Below are 7,192 nucleotides of genomic sequence, written 5' to 3'. Positions count from 1 at the left end.
TAAACGGTCGGTAACGCAGCATTGCACCAACGCGCGTTCCAAGCAGAGTTCTGCGCTTAGAGCTCTTTTTGTGCTCAGAAGCGAGGTTTTCACCAACGCTTAACCACTTCCAACAACTAATCTACTATTCTCGATCTTGTAGTTATCCTTGCGAGGTGCCGAGTATTCATCAACGTAGCTGCCGGTAATTGGGGCCCGTAATTGCAAATTAGTTAATGTGCCATTCTCAGGAGTGTGTGGGTGGTCAAACAAATTCACATTTTTGTAATTTTTGTCAATTATGGGAAATATCAAAATTGAATGCCAGTATTACAATCGAATTATCGACTCCATTGTAGTTAGCATTCAAACTGTCCCAGTAAGCTTTACATGTACCCTAGTCACTGCACAGCTTGCCTAGACAGGAGGGAAAGAAGGTTTGCGATCTTCTTTGTCAGCGACGGGCGAATAAGCTTACATCCTTAGTAGATCTGTTTACATTTTCTAAGTGTCTCGCCAATAAAACGCAGTCTTTGTTAGCCACCCCACAATATTTTCTATGTGTCCCTTCCAATTTAAGTTGTTCGTTATTGTAATTCCTAGGTATTTAACTGAATTTACGGCCTTTATATTTGACTGATTTCTCGTGTAACCGAAGTTTAACGGATTCCTTTTAGCACTGATGTTGATGACCTCATACTTTTCGTTATTCAGGGTCGCACCATTCACATATTTTTTCTAAATTGTTTTGCAATTTCTTTTGATCGTCTGATGACTTTATTAGTCGATAAACGACAGCGACATCTGCAAACAACCTAAGAAGGCTGCTTAGCTTCTCTCCCAAATCGCTTATATAGATAAGGAACAGCAAAGGGCCTACAACACTGCCTTGGGGATCGCCAGAAATCACTTCTGTTTTACTTGATGACTTTCCGTCAATTACTACGAACTGTGACCTCTCTGACAGGAAGTCACACAACTGAGACGATATTCCATAAGAACACATTTCATTATAAGCCGCTGGTGTTGTACAGTGTCAAAAGCCTTCTGGAAATCCAGAAATACGGAATCGATCTGAAGTCCCTTGTCAATATCACTCAATACTTCATGTGAATAAAGAGCTAGTTTTGTTTCACAGGAACGATGTTTTCTAAACCCATGTTGACTGTGTGTCAATAGACCCTTTTCTTCGAGGTAATTCATAATGTTCGAACACAATATATGTTGCAGTATCCTTCTGCATATCGATGTTAATGATATGGGCCTGTAATTAAGCGGATTACTCCTACTACCTTTCTTGAATATTGGTGTGACCTGTCCAACTTCCCAGTATTTCGTCGAGCGAACGGTTGTATATGATTGTCAAATATGGAGCTAATACATCAGCATACTCTGAAAGGAACCTTTTTATTAAGTGATTTAAGTTGCTTCACTACTCCGAGGATATTTACTTCTGCGTTCTCATGTTGGCAGCTGTTCTTGATTCGAATTCTGGAATATTTACTTCGTCATCTTTTGTGAAGGCATTTCGGAAGCCTGCGTTTAGTAACAACTCTGCTTTGGCAGCACAGTCTTCGATAGTAACTCCATTGCTATTGCGCAGAGAAAGCACTGACTGTTTCTTGCCCCTAACATACGACCAGAATCTCTTTGGATTTTCTGCCAGGTTCCGATACAAAGTTTCGTTGTGGAAACTGTTATAAGCATCTCGCATTAAAGTCCGCGCTAAGTTTCGAGCTTCTGTAAAAGATCGCCAATCTTGGGGATTTTGCATCTGTTTAAATTTGGCATATTTGTTTCGTTGTTTCTGCCTGCACGGAATGGTGTAAGGCCAAGAAACACGGCGTAAAAACAGTAGTCGTATAAAAACCCCAACCGACATGCACCAGCGACGTGTGTGAATCGCTTTCAACGCCAAGAGGAAATGCTTCTGTTAGTCACTGCAATCAGTTTCCGGGCAAAGAAAGTGCAGGGAACCGCATTCTGTTGACATTTTCAGTCGGCCACTTTACCAAAGGCCATTTGCTCACTGTAGCACATGAAACTCCAACTTCTTCAGTGAGCTGAAGGAGACACAAAATGTACATCTCTCACACAGCCCCAATAGGCCGTCTTCCGCGCATTGGACGATTCATTGGGCGCACGGTGAACTCTACGTCTTACACTATCTCAGAAGAGACAACATCATCACTCGTTGGACCACACCGCACGCTTGCAGTCGTAGCTGGCGCTTCAGTCTGGAACCGCGCGACCGCTACGGTCGCAGGTTCGAATCCTGCCTCGGGCATGGATGTGTGTGATGTCCTTAGGTTAGTTAGGTTTAAGTAGTTCTAAGTTCTAGGGACTGATGACCACAGATGTTAAGTGCCATAGTGCTCAGAGCCATTTGAACCATGTGCACCACAGTTGCTTAGGCACCAGTTTAGGATAGCGCCATTTTGCTATGCACGGCATAGTTTAACGACGGCGGCACACTAACAGTTTGTAAACTTAGCCGTTTTGGAAATGCTTCCACTCTTGGCCCGAAAGACGACGGTCATGCCCTTTTAGACGTCAGAAAAACCACTTCGTTTCCACATTACGACTACGACTGTACTGTTTTCCGCGTCCCCTCGACACACTTTACATATCCTCTCCTGCTAGTGCTGCCACGGTGATTATTGCACGTCGACGTCGAACACAGGCAGTGGTCGCATTAATGTCATTGGATCTCGCAATTTTGACTATAATTGATTCCTGATTATGTGTGTTGCGAAGGCAGACGATAGATGGTATTGATGCCCCGGTATAGAAGAATTAACTTTTCCTGGCGGAAATTGTAATCAATTCAGAATTTAGTCATTTCTGCCTGGATGGCATCTTCCGTTGCAGGGGAAACGTTTGTGATAATTTTCAACGCTTCCTTGTAAGTACACCAGAGGGACGCCAGAAAAGCCGTTAAAAGGAGTCAGCGTCTGCTAATCTAACGGAACTAACAGGGGAACCTCCCAATCGCACCCCCCTCAGATTTAGTTATAAGTTGGCACAGTGGATAGGACTTGACAAACTGAACACAGATCAATCTAGAAAACAGGAAAAAGTTGTGTGGAACTATGAAAAAATTAAGCAAAATAGACAAACTGAGCAGATTATGCGCAAGACAGGCAACATCAAGGACGATGTGCGCTCACGAGCCCCGTGGTCCCGTGGTTAGCGTAAGCAACTGCGGAACGAGAGGTCCTTGGTTCAAGTCTTCACTCGAGTGAAAAGTTTAATTTTTTATTTTCTGACAATTATTAAAGTTCAGGCACTCACACATAATCAATTTATCTCTCAAAAATTCCAGGACATGTTCAGATTTGCTTGGACATATGCAGGATTTGACGGTCTACACACGGAAAAATTTGAAAACGCTAAAAACATATGTTTTGACAGAGCACAGGGAAAACTGTGCGAATGTGAAACTGTTGCATTCATTTGTTCCAGTTTATGTGACAAACTCTTATGTTTTCATCACTTTTTTGGGAGTGATTATCACATCCACAAGAAAACCTAAATCGGGCAAGTTAGAAGAATCTTTCTACCCATTCGCTAAGTGTACAAGTTAGGTGGGTCGACAACATATTCCTATCATGTGACGCACGTGCCGTATAGAGTATATCAGACGTGTTTTCCTGTGGAGGAATCGGTTGACCTATGACCTTGCGATCAAATGTTTTCGGTTCCCCTTTGAAGAGGCACGTCCTTTCGTCTACTAATTGCACGGTTTTGCGGTGCGGTCGCAAAACACAGACACAAAACTTATTACAGTGAACAGAGACGTGAATGAACGAACGGACAGATCATAACTTTGCGAAAACAAAGAAAGTAAATTTTCAGAAGACTTGAACCAAGGACCTGCTGCTCACGCTAACCACGGGACCACGGCGCTCCTGCGCTCACACTATCCTTGATGTTGCGTTATCTTCCGCATGGACTACTCAGTTTATATATTTTGCTTATGTTTTTCATAGTTCCACACAACTTCTTCCTGTTTTCTCGATTGATCTATGTTCAGTTTTTCAAGGCCTATCCACTGTGCCAACTTATAACTAAATCTGAGGGGGTGCAATGGGGAGGTTCCCTTGTAACCATCCTACTCAAAACTGTGCAAATATCACAGCTACGTACCGTCCTCTGCGCAATCGGGCGTTTTCCTCTAAACCCGAGGATACAAATAACGCAATAACAGGCGTTCCGCCTCGCTGTGATGCGACTTCTACTGCCGTCAAGACAAGTTTCCGTCGCCGTATAGTTAGTATCCAGATCGTCCGTTGATGCACCATGTTGTGACTGTTTAACTGACTGCTGAAAGTACCGAAATGTCGGTAAAAGATTTCAGATTGGTAGGAAAAAAAGTTAGTGATCTTGTTGCTCTCTAGTTGCTACGGTCGGATTACCCGGAATTATGATGACTACTCGCATCTGCGATCGCGTCAGAACCACATATGGCTCGTGTCGTCAACGCGGTAACCTGCCAAGTTCGAGTGTATATGTCAACGTTCGACAGTATCTCTCGCTCGCCCTCAGTGACATATTTTATTTCGTCATTTGGTACGTGTCGCCTGGTTACTTATTTATGTTGCTTTTAGTAACTGACGGAGCGTTGTGTTCCGGTACTTTAATAAGCCTCTCGTGTCCAGACACTTTTACCACCTATTTCAGTGCCTTTTCACCTTGCTGTACCGCGTAAGCGTTATTATTAACGTAATTGCATCTCTTCATCGAAATATGCGTATTTAATTCAGTCAGTAGTCGACTCTTATTTAAGCAGAGCTGTCCTATCGCTTTTAGTCTTTATTGGTGCCTCAGGAGAGACATTCCGGACGCAGAAGACACACTAAGCCACTGAAATGAGCCTTTATTCCATAAATGAATGTTAATGTATCATATTATACATATATAATTTAGACTTCATCCAAATGCAAGACTGTTTTCAAACCATAATCAGCATAATATATAGAGTATTCAAAAAAATTTCTTTAATGTCATATTTAAAAAGTGTTATTCACATATCAAAATTTTATTTTGTTGTGAGCCAGATAACAAAAAACACTATTTATGTGTTAAATGCAGCGCTGTACCACCTCGTTATAACAGCATACCACCCATAGTGACCTATTACTTGAAAGGATTTAGCAAGACACATCCTTGGAGCTTCAAATGACCGACGTAAATCAGGTGTCATCCCGCTGTGATACTTCTGTCTACAACAGCGTAGACAGTGCGAGGTACGTGACGGACGAATGGAAACAATTATCGGAGCGTAGTAAAACTGATAGAACACAACATTCTCCCCATTTCAGCAATAGCGCTTCAAACACGCCACCGGCAAATACTGGCACGCTGGGTGGACGTGCAATAGTGACACAGCTGCCAGGATAACAACTGCTAACCTGTAACGGATTCCAAATGAACAAGCTGTCCTACAATTCAACCGGTACAGCCCCTTCGACCACGGGCGGCACTGCCAACATTGCTGCCATCTAGCGGTTGGAGCACTACACTGCCACGCGACCCATCGGCAAAGCACATCTGCCATCTGTCGGATTTTGGGAGAAGTTGTTACTCTTCAAAAGACTGCGATGTGATTTTTTTTTCTTCCGCTCTCCCTAACGATCGTGATACTGCAATTTAAAGTTCGCATTTCATTGTAAACTAAATAAAAGCGGATGTTTTCAGGGAAACATAATACCCTCTGTATGTTCAATGTATTGTGCTCATTACGCGAGCTTAGAGAGCTTACCAGTAACATCGGAACGCTGCTGTAATATTATCAGTAGGATTTGTTCCCAGCAACTTATGAAACAACTGAAACGAAAAATGTATTCAGTAGAATTAAATTATACATATCAGCGGATTTTCGATTTTTGGTGTCTCTGGATGGTTATTTTAAAAGACAAAGTGCAATGATATTTCATTATTACTATCACTGTTATAAAAATCGTTCGATGTGGAATCTCATTCAGAAACTGTGTATTATTCATCGTGATGTGTTCTGATTGTGTTCTGTCTGTAACCCAGACAAACACTAATGATGTGCTGCATAACCTATGATATTTAGGTGTTGCATTTAAATTTTTTTGTGATATTGGAATGCTTGCAAATAACATCACTCAAAGAAAATACGAAATGTCCGCCGGCGATCTTCAGTCTCAATCGAGTCCTGTATCGCGCTTGTAAGCCGCAAGCTCATCTGCTCGTGGCTCTCACTCTCAGAAAGAGAGGAAAGAAATTCGCGAATCTGTTGAAAAACTGTTTTCACCGTTGATACAACAGAAGTAGAACCAGGACCGTACAATACTCTCTTTAAAAATGTTTTGACACTTCATGTATCGTGACTAATAAAACGTCATTTGATAATGCAGGAGAGTACTGTCAAATAGTCACGAATAACTACCGAAATAAGGTACTCGTATGCAAGAGAAAATTGATTAAACGCTAATAAAAACAGTGAGTAAATCAGCCACAAAAAATCAATCGGAACAGCCAAGTAGGCCCATCATTATTATTTAATTGATTAAATTTCGAAAACTGCAGTTTGCGGTAAGGCAGACCACTTGAGTACGCCAGTAGACACGGGTCGCTACGCTGGTTATTTGAAGGGTGCTTGTGTCTTGACCACTCGGCGAGTAGAAGCAGTAACAGGCGCAGTACTACGCCATTCAGTCACATTAACGTGAACACCGCCTACGTTAGACGTCAACGTGCAATAAGCACTCACATGCAGCACTTGCAGTGGATGGCATATAATGCGTGTCAGGGAGGACACCAGCGTCTCGTCAACGACCTTTCAGGGAACGTTGCTGCGTATCGGCCTCCGCAGCAGGTTCCTGGTTCGTGCAACCATGGTTCAAATGGTTCAAATGGCTCTGAGCACTATGGGACTCAACTGCTGAGGTCATTAGTCCCCTAGAACTTAGAACTAGTTAAACCTAACTAACCTAAGGACATCACAAACATCCATGCCCGAGGCAGGATTCGAACCTGCGACCGTAGCGGTCTTGCGGCTCCAGACTGCAGCGCCTTTAACCGCACGGCCACTTCGGCCGGCCGTGCAACCATGCTGAAGGACATTCATCGGCGACGAAATTTGCTTGCCAATACCACAACCGGGACCTCCAGCGAGTGGCGACAGGCGGCCCTTTCAGTAGAACCACCTTTTGTGCTGCATCGTCGTGAAACATCTGCAATA

Source organism: Schistocerca nitens, chromosome 8 (assembly GCF_023898315.1).
Source record: "Schistocerca nitens isolate TAMUIC-IGC-003100 chromosome 8, iqSchNite1.1, whole genome shotgun sequence".
NCBI classification, from domain to species: Eukaryota; Metazoa; Arthropoda; class Insecta; order Orthoptera; family Acrididae; genus Schistocerca; species Schistocerca nitens.
The sequence above is the reverse complement of the archived record's forward strand: the minus strand, read 5'-3'. Positions refer to the sequence as shown.